The 21,737-nt window shown below is 38.2% G+C and overlaps 1 pseudogene; it reads left to right on the top strand.

Annotated features, from left to right (window-relative positions):
* Positions 1–19,559, top strand: part of LOC117038412 (serine/threonine-protein kinase Nek4-like) — a 37,681-nt pseudogene extending 18,122 nt beyond the window's left edge.
* Positions 19,560–21,737: the final 2,178 nt, after the last annotated feature.

The following is a 21,737-nucleotide window of genomic DNA, read 5'->3' as shown; positions in this document are numbered from 1 at the left end:
CATCGCTTCCTGTTTCGGAAGCCAAGAAAATCTATTTTATTACATTAATAGTTTCTTAATAGAGAGTATTCACTAATTAATATACAAGAAAGCAAAACAGTCTTAGAAAGTTATGCCAGATCTCCTTTCTCATCTCTTATTACACACATAGCTTCACACATTTTGGGCTCATATAGACACAAGCTTAAGAAAACACTAGGTCTGTTTGTCAGTATTTATAATCTCTAATCTAAGGCTAAAAATCAAGCTTACCCAGAGGGTTCTGTAAAATGAAAATCAATTTAAAATGACAGAAAGTTCCATGACGCCCCCGATAAGGCTGAAATGGGACAGGTTGCTAAGGCATCCCATATTAAGAGCTCAGGCAAACAGCGAGCTTTTACAAGCCTCATTATTAAACTCACAATATGTCCCCAGTTCTGGCCTGCAAGCATTTCAAGTGTGCTTGAAATGTCTAACAAGACACAAACTTCGCAAGGGCTCACCCTCTCTTGTAAGGACCAGGCAGTGGTTCAAAATTTATCTGGCGTGAGACTAAGATGAGGAGTTGTTAAAGGAGGCTCGCATTCCTGGGCCTCCTTTGCTAGAGATTCCATGGAGGTCTGGACAAGACCGGGGAATCTTGGTTTTAACAAAAGCTCCAGCGGAATCTGGTACCGCTGGCCCACATTGCACTTGGATAAATACTAGTGTAGCAGACAGCCGGGCTCCTCGAATTCACCTCCTTGAAAATCTGTAAGTCTCCTTGGAGCTGGGATTCCAGACACTAAGTTGGAGAACACAAAACCCACCCAATTCTTAACATCCACAAGTACTAACACTCTACTCGAAGCTTCCACTGTCTCTCACCTGGACTCTTGTACTAGCCTTCTCACAGGTCGCTCTATTCCTACACACAGCAGTCAGAGGGGCCCTTTTGAAGCCCAAGTCAGATCGCGTGACCCCTCTGCTCAGCCTCCTCCTCATTCCTCACCTCGACCTACAAAGGTTCCTCATGACCTGTCTCTAACTACATCCCTATCTCCTTACCTCTTCCCTCCTCCCTCTCCAGTCCAGCTACAGCGGCCTCCTAAAATACAGGTCCTTTGCCATTTCTGATCCCTCTGACTGTAATGCTCTTCCACCAAATACTCTCCCGCTTATGCTTTCACTTCACTGTCACCTAAAGAGAGGCTCTCCTTGATTCCCCTAGTCTCTGCCATCCTTTGCCCTCTGTTCTTCCCTATCACACTGACCACATGACGCATGGTGCTCGTATGTCTTTGTAAGAGCAGTGACTTTGTCTGTTCTCTGCATTACATCGTCCCAGCAGCTCGAGCAGCATGTGGCATATAAAAGGTGCTCAATAAACACCAGATGAACGAATAAATATAGGGATTTCACATATGGGGTCCACGGGAAATAAGACGTAGGGAGAAGTCACTGGAGTCTATTTGGAGAGTCCAACTTTATATGTGATGGGGAAGGTCTACTCTGCCTGGCCTACTACAGTCCTGCATGGCCAACGGGATCTTCGTTTTCAAAGAGGAGGAGGGATGTAGTCTTGGCTGCAGAAATCACCATTCACATGACCCTACTGCTACCGCTGCTCTGATTCACGTCACCGTGCTGGAGACCCAAGTGGTAGACACTGAAATGAAGGAAAACTGTCCAACCTCTTCATTCTACACCCTCACTCTCCAGGTTTAAAATAGGTGAATAGAGAAAATATTCCAAATCTGATGTTTTTTGAATGTTGAACACATTCCTTGGACAGTTTTCCTAGTGGCTATTTAAGCTAGGTGTGTGCAGAGGCAGAGGCCCTGGGAAGCGAGTGAAGATGCTATCCCCAGAACTCCTCACTTGTACCCTGGGACTCCCGGCAGCTGCAGAATGTTCCAGGTGGGGAAGGGATGGCCAGCTGCACGCAGGAAGCTTTCCTGTGTAAGCAATTCTGGTAAATTGCCTAGAAAGGTCTCAGAAGGAAGGCACCTAAGTCCAAGATTCCAGTAATTGATCAGATTTTCTGTTCCAGTTGTAAGTATTCACTTTTGTTTCCAATTTTGTATTTACAGGTTTTTTGTTTGTTTTTTCCTCTTCCGAAAGGGGGCCTGGGTTGTACACCATTTTCGTGTGTGTGTTCATCTTGACTTCTCATGAAAGTTGGAACTCCTTTGGAACGGAGATTGTATCGTATACTTGCTGTTTCCCATGCACCAGGGATAGAACTGAGCTCAGGGGGGAAACCTGGCTAGTCGCCTGTCCCTTGACTCCCTGCCTGGATCAAAACGGGCTTGGGGGGCTGTAAAGGCTTTGGGAAAATTGTTTATCCCTTCACGGTACTTTGCTTGAGATGTTAGGGTGTCATTCCCAACTTACTACTTTAAAACCGAAAGAAGCTTAACAGTCTCCCTTGACATTATCAATATTATTTATATTTATTTTAAAAAGTAATACATTTTTATTTCAATTAAAGTTTAAAAGTTATGGCTCTCTGATTCCATATGCCTTCATTTTGAGTGAGTACTATCTACAAAGTAATTAGAGAAAAACATGGAGAAGATAAATTTTTTTGTAAGAAGTGAGAAAAAGTCAGAAATGTTTTATGAAGCTCCAATTCAGATTTAGCTATTTATAACGAGGACTCATGGACTTGTAGCTTCTATTTCATATAATTTTACTTATCAGTAATGGGACTCAATGAAGCCAAGTTCTGCATGTACATAGGAATTTTTATTTGTTTGCTTGTTTTAAGAATTAATTGCCTTTAGTTAATCAAAGAAAAAGGACCGCTCTCCAGTTTTTATATTAAGGTAGAAAGAAAACATTAATCACTACTTAAATGGAAAACTTTGGCCAGGCCCAATATTAGTGAGGAAATATAAGCTCCTATATTTCTTTTCACAAATATATTCTCTAGAAAAATGAGTAAAAATTTAATATAAAACACCCCAAACTGATTTTTTCAAGTTAGGGAACTTTAAATAAAATTGTTTACAGCTATTAAGGTAGTAAGCTATGAATAAAATCAATAACAACACCACGTCAGTAATTTAAATTAGTATCTAATAGTAATATGAGTAGGCTAATTTCACCCTAATTTTTATATGTGTTTAATAGGCTATTACGAAACCAGAATTGATTATCTTTTATCACTTAGGATAGAATTAGAGAGTAAATTACCATGATCATTTAAAATTATAATAATTCAATCCTTGAGGACAAAATTTAAAATTTCAATCAAATAACAATCCTGGTCAGTAAATTTTCTCCTAACAGAAAGCAAAATGATGTATGGAGTTCATAGGTTGACCAGCAATACAAGCAATATACGTGTAGAGCTAACAGATAAAAACAAAGTATATTCTTACGTACATATACCAAAAATTATGATTCAAACTCTGAAAGAGTCATTTCAAATGCTTTTTTCCCAGACACTATAGTGCAATGGAAAGACTGGTTGAATCTTAAGTCCTTCAGGGTTTGGGTTAAATTGAACCACACCATATACACAGAAGACAATAAAGTACTTATATTTTTAGTCCGATATAGTGAGGAACATGCAGCCAATTGATCCCAAAGCATGTCATTTAGAATCTAATTTAGAAGAAAAGGGTATTAAATCTATCTCTGATCCTTCACAAGAGGTTCAGGCCTGATCCTAACTAGCTAACGCTGTGAAGATGAAGCTTCTAAAGAAGCATTAGAAGCTTAAGTTCAATCAGAAGTTCATGAAGCTTAGACCATAATGTCTACTGTCCACAAAGTTGAAAGCTCTGTAAATATCAATAAATGTTGCAAACAATCTGCTGCTAGTTTTTTCCACAAAGTCTTAAGACACAGAGCAATGATAAATAGTGAAATTGTGACTAAAATTCTACATACTTCTCATGTCAACTACCAGGCTAAAAAACACATACTTGAAATTTCTCAAAGAGGAAACTGGCATAGATTATAGGTTGAAAACATAGAAATTAATGAATCAATAATCTGGAACAGTGCTTTACAATTTTGACATAAATTGCACAGATCCCATCCAGATGGAACCACACATACCAAGGAGTTGATGAGAGTAAACGCATTTGTAAGGGTTAGAGAACTCCCATCAGAGATATGGTGACACAAAATCTCACTGGTTGTGTTAGTGAGTTTCAGTGTTTTAATCAGCTGTTCCATATGAGAGCACATTACCAGGAGATAATTTGAGAATACCTGGATCAAAAAAATTTGGGGCAGTTGCTGTGGTCTTATCAGTTTGAAATAAGAACCTCTCTAGTGAACATCAAAACCTGGGTTCATGTCATTACTGTGTTCAAGCAATGGTGACTTTGACCCGTAGTTGGCCCTTCCTGTATCACCAGGACCTCCAATAAGGTTTTATTTTATGGTGGGTTTGAAGAAGCAATAACAAACTTACAGTAACATTTGTATTTCATAAGCTACCTGAGGCCCTCTATATTCCTTCTGGCATCTATCTACCTCTGTAACCCAGCCGAGGTATTTTCACCTAGATGTCTTTTCGAACAAAGAATTATAAAAGTAATGCCTGTATTTGTTGAAAATACAACTTTAAAAAAGTAGCTTTCATTTTTCAACAGTCCACTGATCGGAGATGAGAAGTGTGTGCCTGTGTGTGTGTTTTCCTTGCACATACACACACTTCTCAGGAACAAAGTAATGGAATTGGACTACCCCCATTCCGTCTCACTCTTTCCAATTACACAAATGCATTAGCCAAATTATAAAGACAAGATAACTCTAGGCCTGTTAGGGCAAAGATTAAAGTGAAAAGAAAGGTTCTTTTCTACCCAGCTCAAAATATTCCCCCTGAAATGGCAAGTGGATAGGAGAGGCTAACTGACATATTATACTATCTTAGCAATTGGCTCTGAATCAAAACTATAATCTGAAGCCCCGTAACAAAATGAGAAAAGTGGTATTTTTGAGATGATGAGTTTCCTTAAATTATGCTCTGCAGTGATATGAGATTGGCTCTTTCTGGCAATCACGGGTGCCATTCTGTCACTCGCTGCCACATATAATTGGTTATTTCCCTCTACCTTTTCTCATCGTTCTCCTTCTCTCATCTCTCTTCTTTCCCTAACTCAGTTCCCTCTCTTTATGTTTCCTTTCCCCTCTGCCTTAACACTGACACTGTCACCCAGGCCTCACACTGGCTTTTAGTATTCCAGCTGAACTGGCTGGATCAGTCATTTTCAATCCTTTTCTGTCCCAGCACACACGAGAGGTGTATGTAGCAGGCAGGCTAATCGGTATTCAAGCCTCTCTCTTCAGCACTGATTTGAGGAGGTGGAGAAGGGCATATGAGTTCTTCCAGGAACAGGGAAACTGTAGGTTGAAAATTTCTTCTAAATATTTCCAAGGAAGGTCCAATGAGCATGTTTCCCAACGTCCCTTCTCTGCCCTTGCGACCCAAAGTGGTGATCCCCAGGCCAGCAACACTGGCATTACCTAGGAGCTTGTTGGAAATGCAGGCTCTCAGGCCCCCACTCACTGAATCAAAATCTGTGTTTTAACTAGGTTGTCATATTCAAGTCTGAGAAGCACTGCTTTATCACAATAGGAATACAGTAAAACACAGCACATCTAATGGTATAGATAGATGTCATTCAAATATCAGTAACAACATATGTGATAGAATAGCATGATCTTTGGAGTAAAGTAGGCTACTGTTTACTTCTAACACCTAATAACTGAATCTTCGCAAATTATTTAACCTTCTGGAAGGAACCTCAATTAACTCGTGTAAAATGGAGATAATACCTATCTTGCAGAGATAATTCATATATAATTCTTAGCGCAGTGCCACACATAGAGTAGGTGTGGGATAAATGGATTTTTTAATTTAATTGTTAAAATTATTCATGTTATTATTATTGTCATTATTTAATCTAACATAGTTTCATATGTTATTAAAAACTACTCAGATCAAGTTATACAGACATGCTTCTCATCTTCCCAAAGCTTACAACATAAAATGGACAATAACTATATGGGCAATTGCACAAAAAAAGCAATGTACTGACAAGATAACACATTCATTCAAATCTATTTGTGCTGAAATTTTAGTGAGCCTGAGCTAGGGTTTATTAGTCTGACCCACTGATTAAATAGCAGTATCTGACACATAAACTACAAAAATCAGGAAACTACTAAGAGATGATGAGATTAAAACTTCAGCAAATAAAAAATACATCAAGGAAGAGTCAAAAATTTGGTAACACAGAGATTTTATCCTGTTAGATAAACCTTTATTTTTTCATCATCCTGTCAACAATAATCTCTAATGGAATTTTTAATGATCTAATGCAATCTGAACTGACTAGAAATTTCTTATAAGCTCAAGCCAAACACTTAATTAAAAGTACCAAACATAAATGGCATATTTTTTAATCCAGTCCCCGAAGCAAAAATATCAGAAAAGGCCTTTTACTCTTTGTTAATTCAAAGATAAACAGAGCCACCTCTTTTTAACAATCCACCCACCATGTCATTGTGCTATTTATACCTTTTCTAGGTAAGAGCCCTTATCAATCCCGAGCCTGAAAATTAGGAGTAGAAATAAATAAAACACTTTTAAGTTGTTTCAAACGCTTCTCTTTAGTACTTCACGTTAAACTCCCAATTCTCAACATACCTTCATTATGTTAAAAAATATAACTTTAATAAAAGATTGCTTACATTGCTTTCACATAATCAAATGTCCTTTTGTAAATCTATCCCCTTCGTATTATGTTTGTATTAGTTGACCCCAGATGGCTAAATAAGCAAAACCCATTTCCAATTGACTTTCACCAAGACCATTTCTCTGCTTTCTCAAGTCATATTAAAATGACTGATATCATTTACCTCTTTATTAATGTTTGACTATTAATAAATTGTATTAATTTAGCTAATCAAAATAACATTCTGATTTATAAAAATTAACTTGAAATGTGTATTAATAAAACAATCAATTATTTGAGGCTTAGAACAGATTTTGGTAGGAATTCAATTGGAAATTCCTGGTATATGTAACAGGAAAAGGTTACGATCTTGAGTTTTCAATACAGACATCTTTTTACCCACTATTCACTTAGGACAGGACTTTCAGACCAGAAGCAGTCTCTAGATAACTTAAAAAAACAAGGATTAGCTGGAAACTCAATCATGGGTAGAACACCAAGATGGAATTAATTTATAAATCGGAATGTAGTCCATTTTGAGGTATCAAACACCCTTTAGTTTCCTCTTTGTCTGTGCTTTTGCTTTGCTTTGGTTTGTTTTTAAGTCAACTTCCCATATAGCGAGCAAGGGTATGTTCCCAGTTAGCTAAGTAGATTTAAAGGGACTAGAAATATAACAGACAAGTAAAATAACTTCCATTCGTCCATCCACTCATTCATGTATTCACTTGGGTTATATAATGTGCATGTTTGTTTCTAATCTCTATAAATTAGGGGGGAAGTATCACCGTTTTGCTGTTAAAATGGTGAAATAAAACATATTTCATCAACAAAGGGAAGGAGATATTAACTGATGATTATGAACAATCATGGTTTCTGGATTTTTATTAACAACTGCTTGTTTAGAAGGTGTGATGTGCCAGTTGCTGGTACACGATGAGCAAGACAGCAGGAGCCCTGTCCTCATGGATCTTAAAGTCTAGTGAAGCAGAAAGAGAAGTAAACTGGAGAATAGAATGGGACACTCAAAGTACACGTTTCTATGGGAAGATATGGGAGGGGGGCCAATCCAGAATGGAGGGGTCAGGAAGTCCTTCCAGGAGAAAGAAGGACGTCCAAGTTGAAATCCGCAGTGTTGACACGAATTTATTGCCATTAGTGATCAAAGCAATAAAAAGTAAAATAATGATAATATACAATGTGTTTATATGTTATTATTTTAAATGATTTCAAAGAAAAATAACATCCTGTATTGGTGAGGGGGTGAGTGTAGGGGAAACAGCCTGTGAGAATACTGGTGAGAATGGAAGAATTGGTATTATCACTCTCGGTACAATGTGGCAATATACAGCAAAAAATATAAAAATGTATATACTTTTTGACCTAAAATACCAATTCTGGGCATTTACTCTGAAAAACAATTAAAGATATGGAAAACACTATCTACAATACAATCTAAATATATAAGTATATGGTGATGATTAAATAAACAATAGTACATTCATATAATGGAATAGTTATTAGGTTGGTGCAGAAGTAATTGTGGTTTTTGCAATTATTTTTAACCTTTTAAACTGCAATTATCTTTGCACCAACCTAATATTAAGTCATTAAAACAGTGTAGAAAGAAATATTTATTGAAATAGATTCAGTCATGATATATTAAATAAAATAAATCTAGGCAGAGAGGAACCCATTTTTGTTTAAAAAAACCACACACACACACACACACACACACACACACACACACACGACAAAAGTTCTGAAAAGATACCAAAAAAATGTGTTAAAGTTATCTCTGGGAAGTAGGATCATGAATACATTCTCTTTTCTTTCTTTTTTTATTTTTATTTTTTTTTACTTTTTGTGTGTCTCTATTTTCTGATGTTTTACATTAAAACTACGCTGCTTTTATAATAAGAAAAACAAAAATTATGAGACCAGGAAAAACCTTTTAAATTCTAAATATTTATAATCCTACTTTCCTCCCACCTCCTAAGGAGAATAGATACCGAGAATGATGTTTCGTTTTGCTACACAGAGGCAAGGGTTGAGAACCAATGGGACAGGTGCGAGCGTGTATGATTTCTCTACATAAACCCTACATAGTGCCACCCAGACAAGAAAAAAACTATGATCCTGAAAAGAGACACAGGGAGAAAGTGTGGAAGACAGAGAGAGACAAAGAAAGGGAAAAGAGGAAGTATAGAGATAAGTACCAAGCAGCTGCTACAATTACTAGAACTTTGGAGAAGGAGAAGCTTTCAAGAAGTTTTGCTATGTCATATATGGTGTATCTCGCTCCTGAGGGTTCACAAAAAAAAATCTTTAGAAAAGCCTCACATACTAGAATAGAACTTGTGTGTATATGAGAGGAGACACAAGAGAAAGCAGCCATTTTCCTATTAAAATGAATCGTCTCCCAGAAGTGAAAAAAAATAAAAAAAATAAGTCTTATAATGATGTGACTGAGAACAACAATAAAAAAGGTTGAAAAGGAGATGATGGCAGGAGATTGTTTTTCATTTTCTCAAAGCCGTAGGCACACATGTGGGAATCTCAGAGCTATAACAGCCATTCTTAGAGCTGGTCATGCTTTGGATGGCTAAAAACCATGTGCCACCTGAGAAAAGAAACGAGAGAGGCCCACCCACCACGAGCAAAGCCAGGAGTCAGTCAGGTGCAGCGCACATGGCCGAACAGATCCCCAAAGGCTTTGCAGGCCTGGGAATAGGAGAAGCCTTGAATTGAGAAGAGTCATAATATACTTCAAGTTTTTCACATCAAGGGAAAGTGTCAGTTGTAAAGGAACAAAATCATGAAAGAGCTCAAAAGAAAGAGATTTAGGGGAAGCCTATATACGAAGATAAAACTCCACATAAAGATGAGGTTCTCACCAATACAGGCAAAATGATCCTTTAAAATCATCGCATCAGCTTATGCCACTCCTCCACGCAAATCTCGCTAATGGCTCCTTATTTCACTCACAATGAACCACATTCTTTACAGGGCCCCCATCTCTTTCGATCCCCATTTCTTACCCACTCCACGTTGACTTCCTCGTTATTTCGCTAATACACCAAGCACAGTCTCACCTTAGACCTCTGCACTAGCTGTTCCCTCTGCCTGGAATGCTCTTCCACCAGGTTTCTACTTGGCTCACTCCTTCCCTGTCTCAGACCTTTGCTCAAATGTCACCTTCTACAAGTCCCACCGTAACCACCATATTTAAAGACGCAACCAGCTCTCACACGAAGCTCCACCTGTACTTTCAATTCCCCTTCTTCTGCTCTATTTTTTCCCATAGCACAGCACCTTCTAACTTCCAACTTACGTATTATGTTTATTGTTTTATTGTTTGTCTCCCCTACAAAGGCAGAGCTTTTTGTTTATATAAGCACTGGGGTGCCCCAAGCATCTAGAATAGTGCCTAGGACTCTATTTGTTCTCAAAAGATAATTTTCAATAAATAAATTAGGAAATAAAGCAGCGTGCTTGTTTCAATCCTCAACATTAATTCAGGGATCTGGTTACCTTTAAAGTAACCATGCAAACTAAGGATTAAAAAACCTAAAATAATTATAAGAACTTAAAATGATTCTGTTGGAGTATTTGGAGTTTTACTATCAAATAAATGTTCAAATTGTTATATGGTGCCTATTTGTGTCATTTCTAAGCATTCTTCCTTCTCTAAGATCTTGATGGTAAAAAAAAAATGGCTTTTAATTTTATAACTACCATGTTTCCCTGAAAATAAGACCTAGCTGGACCATCAGCTCTAATGCGTCTTTTGGAGCAAAAGTTAATATAAGACCCGGTATTATATTTTATATATTATATTATATTACATTTATTATATTATATTATATTATATTATATTATATTATATTATATTATATTATATTATATCATATTATATCATATGATATATTATATCATATATATTATATCAAAATCTTATACTAATTTTCGCTCCAAAAAACGCATTAGAGCTGATGGTCTGGCTAGGTCTTATTTTCGGGGAAACACAGTAGGCTTCAGTTTCTTCACCTGTAAGATAAAGGGATTCATTGCACCAGGTCATCGTAATGATCTCTTCCAAAGGGTTGCAATTCCACACTTATAACTTTCAAGTGTTTGTTCCAGTATCAAAATCAGAAATATTGTCAGTCCTAGTCCTTCACGTAATGTATTGACTGGCCTGTTTTTCTGTCAACTCCCTTTAATCCATCGTCTCACCTTCTCTGGGTTCTTCTACAAAATATGAATTCTAAATTCATATTTATAAAAACAAAAGCAAGAAAATAAGAGTTGGCAGACTTTTCTTAATGTAAGAAAACTCTGAATTTTGGAATTATTAAAAATGCTAAAAAAATGGAGCAGAATCTATTGACAACCATTCATAACACAAGACTGTTTAGAAAAGTTCCATGTGGCAACACTTGCATGCAGTAAGTCTGAGAGAGGGATTGCTCTTCCTTTTTTTCTCAACTTCAACCTCTTTTCTGATAATAAGTGCTTTCTCTAGTGCACAACACGGTAAGGTTCACAGAAAGTCCAGTTCCCAGCATTATCTCCTATGTCTTACTATTACATTGAGGATTTCTATTCTCAAGCTTTGATGGCTTCACACAGCTTGGCAAAATGTGAAGAGATACTAAATTCCCAAGTTCAACAGCTTGTAGTACCTTTTAGAATCATTTTAAATCCATTAAAATAAAGTGAAGCAAAAAGCTAATCTGTAAATTCAGCATTGTTTTAATTAATGATAAGAAACTATGATTTTTATGAGCAAACCATGCATACATAACATCATGTCAAAAAAAATACCTTCTGTCAAAAAAAGGAGTTAGTAAGTTTTACATATATTTCAATGTTCATCTTCTGTCTTTGTCACTCAATCTAAATAGATAACTAACATTTTTTCATGCCTTCAAAATCTGAGGAAATATTACATCTTAAAGTACATGCATCTCAGAGTTACTGCTTCATCACTGAACAATTAAATCTGTTTAATATGTTACAATGATCTTCTCATTAATTTGCCTGGAGTAAAAACAAGAGTTCCACACAAGATTGATCAAATGACTTTTAAGTCCCCAATGCTACATTGTTTCAGAATACAAATGGAAGCGTATTACATCTACATGAGCACTCAATGACTTCCTAATGAGCAGGTGCCATCCTGGTGATTGAAATACACAATGACACCACCTGCAGACTAAAGAAGTGCCCAGGACTCTGCATTTGAGACCTGGCACTGCAACTACATTCTTTGCTGGATCAATTGAAGCCTCATTTAGACTGTAAATGAATGTGCTCTGGATGAGTGTATTTTATAAGTGTATTAAATATATTTTATAAATGGAATTTTTTTTCCCCCCAGAATCTTCAAATGTCCCTGATTCTCCATCAGAAATTATTCTTTCCTTGGCTGGGCTATGGCAGACTAAGATTTCCAAAGACTGGGTAAGAATTCAAGTTAAATGAACCACTGTATCCTCTCCTCCTCTATTAAGTATCTTGAATTCCTCCTTCCAGAGGCCACTTTAGTACAAGATGATAATGGCATAAAATAAGTGGCAAGAGAAAGAAAATTTTAAGGGAGTCTCCACATCAAAACGAGTACTTCTTCCCTCATCTTATTTATTCAAGAACAAGGATTTCTGGAGAAGAGAGAATGTCAAATCCTCAGTCATTTTTATTAAAGTTAGACAAGCATGCAGTTTCCTAATGGCTTTCAATTTTTTCAGCAGTTACAAAGTCCTTTTCTGTCTGGTTGGCCTCCCATTCACAGTTTCTATAGTGTGCTGTGTTCGTCCAGAAAATCAAACAAATGAGAAAATGGCCTCCAGATGCTTCAAAAAAACTCTCTTGTTGGAGCCAAAACAAAATGCATTAGGAAGCATTATACCCGGATGCTACACCGAGTGCATTTCATTGGAGAAAGCACAAGAAAAAAGGCAGAAAGGCTCCAAAGCTTTGCACTCCTTAGAAAAATAAAAGGCAACTGGCTAACCAAATACCAGTCAAAGACACCGAGGGGAGAAATACTGGAGGGACTGCCAGTTAAGTTACAACCTAGTTAAACACAAAAATGGTATCCATGTATATCGGTCAGGATTGGCTGTTTTATGATTGGGTAACATAAAAACACCAAAATATCAAAGGCTTAGCACAAAAAAAGCGTTTCTCACTCACCCAGATCTGCTGTCTGTGCAGGAGGCACCATCTGGGTTTGGGCGGCCTTGATCTCCTTGTTGGGAGAGGTTATCGCGAGGACATCCCTGCCCTTTGACCTGCGAGCTGGACCCAGGTAATCCCAGGCACCGTACCCCTTCCCTGTCCTTCAACCTGCGCTCTGCCCACCATTCCCACGTTGGGAACCGTTTTGAAGAACGTGGCCTTGAGAAAGCATTGTGTTGTTGAGACCATCTAGACAGTTTCCGTGACTGAACCCGTTAAGGCCTCCATATAAACTGGCCGGCCATGGGGAGATCTACTCGTCTTGCGAACGTCCAGGACAGGCCTCGTAAGTCAGTCCCCTTCCTTGGTAAGCCCCCATCTACCAGTCGGGAGTGTCTGCCTCTTTCTCTGCGCTCTTTTTGCCCTCCACGTACAGGGACCAATTTGCAAACCAACACTCAGGGCATCCAAGGTCACAAAGCAGGAGGGCGTACACAGGGCAATCTCATTTGGGCATTAAGTACTTCGGCACCAAAGCATCACCTGTACTCACATCTTATTGGCTAAAGAGAGTGACGTCATCACCACACACCTCAAGGGGGCGTGGAAATACGATCTCTTTCCCAGCCCCTATGCCCCAGCCTCATGTGCTGGGAAAGAGCAGAACCAGAAACACTGGAGAACAACCCAAATACGTTCTGCACCATGGAAGAGTAAATGAACCAAATTTCCCTTCTGGAGGTCAAGCTCCACATTTCCCAGTTTGTTCACTCTGTCCTAATCTGTTCTTTACCAACACATTTATGTGGAATTATGGGATATAAATTGTCATGGAAATATGAACGGAACAGATACATAAATAATGGTGGGATGAAGATTTATATAAAAGATAGGATTATTTTATACTTAATATTAAGACAGATAAGAAAAACGAAATTGAAAGATAGTTTGAATGAATTTTGATAGGCAAAATTATTCTCATTTATTAAAGTGAACTAAGGAATGATTGAGTTGAAAAGTATATGAAAATAAAAATGTAAAACGGTGTTATGCTTCTATTCCTAAATCCAAAATTGTTATGATTTTGATAAATCTCAATTTTACACATTTGTAATGACAGATGCCTTATTCAACAAGATCATTTGTAGAAAAAACCTAAAATATATAATTTTAGAGCTAGCTGGATGCACACAGATTTTTTAGAGCACAATTAACAACAAAAAACAAAATCTTTACATATTGTTACATATCATCCAGTACCCTGCAACTGACTGTTTTTTTTATTCAGTGAGTAGACTTAGGAGATTTAAAAATTGCATTATATCATCAGCAGGGTTTAGACATGAAAACATTGGCAATATGTGTGTGAAAGAACAATGTGGTGTGAAAACAAAGGGTAACAAATCCCAAACCAAAATTTTTCACTATGTACAATGACAAAAAATACATCTAAGAATTTGAAAAAGTTTTAATTATAGCTGATATAAACAACATGATTAAATCTGTAACTTCCATAAAAGTGGGCAGAGCAGAACCTAAAAATAAAAAGGTTGAATGAGACCTATTTGCAATAATTTGTTTAAATCTGTCATCGATGAAAATTAGAGAACTAGAAAACAAGAGATGAAAAACTTACTCTAAAAGAAATGAGCTATGCCTATAAATTGATTCTTATTGTAATAGATATAGTGATCCTATCCATCACAATGGGTCTTATCCTTTCTTCGCAGTCACATCGTAAGACAGCGTACTCATTCCAGAGGTCACCATTTCTCAGCCCCATTTTGGATTTCCTCTGTTGAAAATGTCAAGTGCAGTGAGGGCAAGGGTAATATTGGGCCTGGAAATCTTGCTTTTTCCTCAGTCCTGATTTCATCATAATAAGAAGAGTGTTGATAAGCTGGAGCTCAAGGAGAGGACAGCAAAGGATTTAGAGATACACTCTTCTTATGAAAAATGGACAATGTTCCTGGGATATTTCACTTAGAAAAGCCACAGAAATAACATGATGGCTCTCTTACAATGTGAAGAGCTATATTGTATAAAGAGGATTTGATTGATTCTTTGCAGTTGGAAAGGACCAATTATGATAGGAATAGGGATAAACACAAGAATTATTCATAACAATTATAACTGACCAAATAGATATTATTTGATAGTAAATTTCCTTTATAGAGACCATTTTAAAAGTTGAATGCTTTTGATGGGAGGAGAGGGCAGGCGTGTAGAGCACATTATTACAATCTATGTATTTAGGGCCTTGGCACATTTCTTAGATACAAATTTGATTGGTGGGGGGAAAAAAATCATTGATCCAAATCTGATAATTTAAGTGAACAACTAAGCTTATACCAAAACAAAAATGTGTGTGTGCGTGTGTAAATGAAATGAGACCTTAATAAACTAATTTTAATATATTGCTTTAATATTTATATACTGATGCTGAATAGAATGCTCGAAGTATTTTTTTGGTTCTTGTGTTGGTTTTCTTGATTAGTGTGATATTTTCTAAATGTACAACATGTTTTTCACCATAGTACTATTATGTTATTTTGAAAATTAGGGAAAAGATTTAAATATTCACATTCCTATAACTCTAGCACAATCACTGTTATTTTGAATCATCTTTTTCCCCAATCTTTTCGTTCTGAATTTACTGTTTACATATAGTTGATCCTAGTTATTGATGGTAATTGTGTTCTATAAAGTTGTAGCAAACACTGAAATAGCAAATATTACTATTTGCTAAACCATTAGTATATAATAAACCATAGCACCTAGGGGAAGTACAGGATTAGGTTCCTGTAAGCCTGTGGTCACAAAATTTTTAATTCACCAATCATATAACCTTGTTTTATGTGTGTTTCTATTTAAAGTGACCTTATTTAGTATAAGTTGTTGAGTCATTAACATTGAATTGACAGCCACGAGTACTGCAACTCACGCCTGAACCAAGTGAATCTACCATATTTATTTCCTCCATAAGGCATATCATTCTTCTTTTGCTTAGGAACAGTAGACAGCACTTCAGCAACACACTGGGGGCCCCTTGAAGCAATGAAATCACTAACAAAAATGCAGAAACATGTCACTCAGTAGGCTGTGAAAAGAACACCTGTTTATAGTGTGAGAGCTGCTATAGGGCAAGAGGGCAGAGCATCATCTTGTTCAACCTCGCCTGGGAATGTGGGCGTCAGGAGACTCTATTCTCCACTCTGTGCATGTCCATGAAGGACCACAAAGGAGCTTGAGTAGGCAAATCCATGAACAACGACGATCAACTGGATTTTACATCCTCTTTCCATGTTGTTACACAGTCTTCGTTAGTATAAGTTTTAGTGACTACCTACAAGCAATCAAATAGCTATAACACAACTTATCCATTCTTAATTCGTTGTACCCCACTAGCTCTGCATCTGTTAGGAGCCCGGGGTTGCACGTAATGGGCAACCCCTCGCAAACAGGTTTACAAAAATGAGATCTCTTCATTTACATAACCTGAAAAGTCCAGATAGTACTTCTGTTTGGCTTCAGCCATGGTGAGCCTAAGCAATGTCACTGGGACTGTTTCCATCACTTGGTTCACACGTCCCACAGGTGGCGTCTGTCTTCGTTTCACATGGTAGACAATAGTGGCAGCTCCAGGCCCTATATTTTTCTCAGCATTATATCCAGCATGGAAGAGAGGTGACCCTTCCCAGATATATTAATTTTCAAGAACCTACATTTTTTAAAAAAGCAAGGACCCTTTCCTATATAGCATAACATGTAAAACTTTGTGGAAGTTTCAAGCCTTTAGGTTTTGATATTTTCATCCTTCTATCTCTACATATTTATGCTAACGTTTCAAGTGCATAAGGAGAAGAGACAAACTAGGTTTCTCATATGTGACATTGAAACCCACATAAGCATAAAGGGTTGCACTTGCTTTGTAGATGAAAAACTGTATCTATCAAAGAGGTAGCATAACTGGCCAAGTTCACACAACCAGGGTGAGCCTGAATCAAAGATTTAAACCTGAACTAAGGTCTGTCTCTGATCACAAAACCCAGGTCACGTCCCCTCTGCCACACACCTCTCATGGTGACAGGACTCCAGACTTTGTCCTGGGACTTTGTACAAGTGAAGACACTAAAGAATACGGATGAAGGCAGCTTTGGCTCCTATGTATTTTCAAAGCTTAAATAAAGATGCATATGCTGAAATGTAGAAGGCTTATCAAAAATCTAAATACTACCATCAGAAAATTACCCACATTTTTTAAAAGGCTGCATAAACCATGAGAGCTCTGATTAATCTATTGTTTGGACTTGATTATATAATTTTCAAGGCTTTGCTTCATGGGAGAGATCATACAAAAAATGTAAATCTCTCACTTTTAGCAGTTTTAAAAGAATAGCAGGGTAATGGACTAGCTAAATTCTGAGAAACCTCTTTCAACGTTATCTATATAAACATGCGAATATTTTAAAACAAATATCCCAAAGGGGGATTCAAATCAAACCTCACTCCCTCCTACTCTCTAACTTGTCATATGTCTTTTGTTTATCTTTTGCCACAACACAACCCACTCTCTTTGCAACGAGCAACATTTGGATGCTCATTTTCCTCCCTTTCCTTCCTGATTTAACCAGGATGATAACAGGCTCACCACAGTGCTCCATGCTTTGCAATCATTCCCGTGATCTAGGAGGCTGCATACACAGCCCGGTCGTTTACCTGGGGCTCACAGTTCTGGTTAAGAGAGACGCACAGCACATCTAACACTTAAGAATGTTTATTGACATGGAAACTGTAGCATCTGACACGGTATATCTTTAAGTGGATGGTTAGCATTACCTTCACTGCCATGTTGTTATTCAGCGTTGAAAAGAATGGCTTGGTAACTAGCTTAGTTGATAAGGCTGGAGTCTGGCGTTCATTGCTCATCTGGCCAGGTAACATCAATCGGTGACACGTTGTTTTCTTGTCGCAGTAAGAGCATAAAGTTTTTTTTAATCCATGGATCACTTTTAAGTTGGAGGACACCAAGGCAAAAACCTCCAAAAATAATATTAAAAATGGTGACTCTTTTTAAAGCCACACCTGTTGCTTCAGTGGTTTCTGGAAAGGCTGAATCAAATCACGAAGTCATCCCCCGCTCCCAACCACACTCTTCAGAGAACTCTCAGACATATGTGATGGGTGAAGACAAAGGTTTATCCCAGGAGAATCCCAGTCCTCAGCCCCTTAAAGACACTTGAGAGTCTGAAAGGCCACACCTGCAAACCAGACGTGAGCAATGTCATGGAATCTCTAACCACAATCAGTACAGTGAATATTGACATCTGACCTACAGAAAGGGATTTGAGTGATGGCTTAGTTCAAGAAAATGAACCAAGACACTTAGATGCCTCTAGTGAGCTGTATTTCTCAAGTAAAGGACAGGCTGCAGGATAACACAAACTCCAGCATTCGACCTGGAAACCTAATTCCTCCATGGTCCTCTGACGATGTCACTGGGGAAAGGAATGACCCAGTGAAGCCTCTGCAGCCCCTAAACACAGACCAAAAGCCAAAGGACCGGTGGGATCAAGTTGTATTATAGAAAAACAGGACAGAATCCACCCCGGTTTGCAGCCACACAACTCTGGGTCTGAACCTTGCTTCTGGACAGTGATGGTAGAAGAGAACAGACTGAACACAGGGAGGAGGAGACAAGTCCCAAGAGGCTGCTTCTCGCCTTTTGCCTCCTCTTCCCACTGTTGGGAAAATGATGTCACATCAACCCAAAGGACACTGAAAACCAAAGTAGAGTGGTTACTGGGTCTGTGAGTCATTCAAGGAGCAGTGAGATGTCATCACCAAAGGGTGGACCGTCATCAGCAAGAGAGGAGACGGAGCAGACACAGGAGGAGATCCTCACCTCAGGCCCGTCAGGGGGGAGAGCTTGTCCGAGTGCAGCGGGCCCAGGGAAACCGCAGAGCAAGGCCCGCCCACCCCTGCCCCGCGGCAGTCTTCTGACCACGCTTTGCTCAGGGAAGGAAACTCACCCATTGTTTCTCTGAGGAGGAGTTAAATTCTTCTACAAGTTCCACTGGTAAATCGGATGGGGATTCCGGGGAAGGGAAAGTCATACGAAGGAAACATATGACTTGGTACAACGGATAAGTCGGGCTCTAAGGAGAGCTGTGAACACCTCCCAGTGCCCGATTGTGTCAGAATTTAAACTTCATCAGCAGTGTCGGGACACGCTGATATTTCATGGGCCAGTTGCAGAAGAGACGGAACTGTTTTAAAGAGCTACCTTTAGTTATCTATCATGCCAGGTTCTGAAAAGGTCAGAATAGTTGAAATCTCGAGAGCTGATGTGATCCAGGGTCTGGGGATTCAGCTTTTAGAGCAGGTGCATGATCTTTTGGAAGACATTACAGAGAGGTAGGTTTACAGGAGCGCAAGGCTGAAAAGTATGACTTACAGTGTGAGAGCTCGCCAGCTGAAATGTTTTGAAGAAAATGTGAATTTTTGAGAATTTATTCTAAGCTGCTGCCAGAGCTTAAGACCTACATTCAAAGATTTTTTGCTTACACAGAAACAAACCTATAGGGATAGCTGGAAGTCATTCACCATCCTTCTATCTCTTTGGGGTGTTTTTTACTAGAAAAAAATGGAACAGAACAGAGTAATATGAAGCAAGCTCACAAAAAGAAAAAAAACCCTTTGTCTATCTTAGCCTTTTTAAGAGGAAAGATCTAAGACTTTGGTTACTGTTTACTGAGCCTTAAACCACCAACTTTATAGCTAGAACTTTATTTTTCTTAAGGTACTAATCAGCTTGAATACAGGACCATGTAATATTGAATTGGAAGTTTTATATTATACCACAATATAAAAGCAATAGGAGAAGTAAATGACATAATGTGTCCAGTAATACTTTTACATGCTGGTTTTTTCAGATTCATTTTTCAATCAGTGAAAACATTTCTTAAACACTAATTCCTTTTCTAGTTAAGCAAACTATAAGTAGAGTCCAGCTCCTTTAAGTTATGTTGGACATACTTGTCTCCTAAAGTTTGACTTATTTCATACCAAGATATTGGTTGTCTTACCAAGTTTTAAATGTAAGCTCATATACAGAGGGTGCCCAAAAAATATACACACATTTTAAAAAAGGAAAAAACTGTATTAAAATTATGCTGATGGTAACCACTCTGAGCAGATCTTGTCATTGCAGAAGTCAAAAGTGACTTGTATTCATCTTTTGTTATTGGTATATATTGAGTAGTACAATTTTAATTCAGTTTTCCTTTCTTAAAATGTGTACACATTTTGTTGGCACCCTCTGTATATCACATGTTATTAGTTGTTTAATAAGGGGTAATGCCCACCTAGGTAGTTCTTATAAAAGTCTTGATTAGTACTAGTACTTGATTAGTACCAGTGACTTAACAGACCTTTGTTTATTTTACTGGGTGCCAAGAGCTGGGGATATAATGGTGAATAAAACAATACTCCTTGCCCTTTAAAAAAAATCTACTTAATTAAATCTGCAATAAATGTAATTTTTAAAACTTGTATCACCTACATGTCAAGTTGGTAGTAAGATTACCATAGTAATAGAAAACCACTGACGAGATTTTTTTCAAGGCACGATTTTAGTATGTGTAACTAACAGTCAGAAATAGATACATACAGTACTGCAAGTAGATTTTTGTTATCTATTTTTTTCTTTACTGGATTAAAAATGCTAACAGAATCTTTATAAATGTGGATGGAAAATAGTACGTCAAAGAGTCAGCTCTAAAGAACTAGTTTCTACGCAGTAAAATATACCAAGACTGACTGGACTTCAGCCAGAATGAAGTAGCAGGGGCCCGATCTACTTTCCCACCTGAAAAACATAGGGGGGGAGGACGCAGGGGGACAAAATATATGAAATACTAGTTCTCAAGACACAGGACATCGGATATGAAGGGGACAGTGATCCCTAAGAGATGAGAACCAAGATGAGCCTTACAGTTGCTGCCACTGCCTGCCTTAAGACATTGTGCAAATCCCAGCACAGGGAAGGAGGACCTAGGTGGAGCCCAGTAGACACCCTGAGTGGAGGAGAAAGACCTCATAGGCTGGGGAGACTTGCCGCTGGACTCCTCTCAATGCAGTATGGGAAAATCAGCAAATGGTAGGATCTTCTTTTGCCTTCCCACCAAGATTCTTTCTCAGGAACAGTCTGGCCTTTGTATACATTGTGTTTTAACTCCGCTTCCTTATTTAGAATGCTTCGCTATGTCTAATTTACCATGGCACTATGTGTGATTCCACAAAATATGACTAAGAATTTACTATATTGTTTCATCGTTTGAGTCGGTCCGGTTAGGCAAATAAGTAACCAGGATCATTCTGCAAAGCACAGGTATGCAGGCTCTATGGTCTAGTCACTTTCGGAACTGGACTCATACATTCTGTCTGAGCAGAAGCTTGCAGGTGACGTATAAAGGTCACCCTCACCCCCATCATTACAAAATTCCAGCCAAGAGTTTACCAAACCATGACCACAATGAAGATGAGGAAAATATATGCGCCATTATTGTAAGCTACTAGATTCTGCACGTGGAAAACAGCTTAATAGCTGTTAGTCATAGGTGAGCCATATTGAACCAAAATAGGTCGAGTTCCTGGGTCAGCAGATGCTTAGGCCTGACAATGGCTTGCTCCAGCCAGGGCTGACACTGCAGCTGCATGACTGCTACTACCTGGTCTCTGGCTTACCTGCTGGCATGACCCAAACCCTCATCCCCCAGGGATCTTGTCACCATGCCCCTCACAGGCTGGAGTGATTTTTCCATGCCCATTTATGATCACAAGTAAGGAAAGGAGCACCTGGAAAACCCAGGTGAATCACCTGGA

The sequence above is a fragment of the Rhinolophus ferrumequinum genome, chromosome 18, assembly GCF_004115265.2.
Source record: "Rhinolophus ferrumequinum isolate MPI-CBG mRhiFer1 chromosome 18, mRhiFer1_v1.p, whole genome shotgun sequence".
Classification (NCBI taxonomy): Eukaryota; Metazoa; Chordata; class Mammalia; order Chiroptera; family Rhinolophidae; genus Rhinolophus; species Rhinolophus ferrumequinum.
This window is presented reverse-complemented; position numbering and strand designations above follow the sequence as displayed.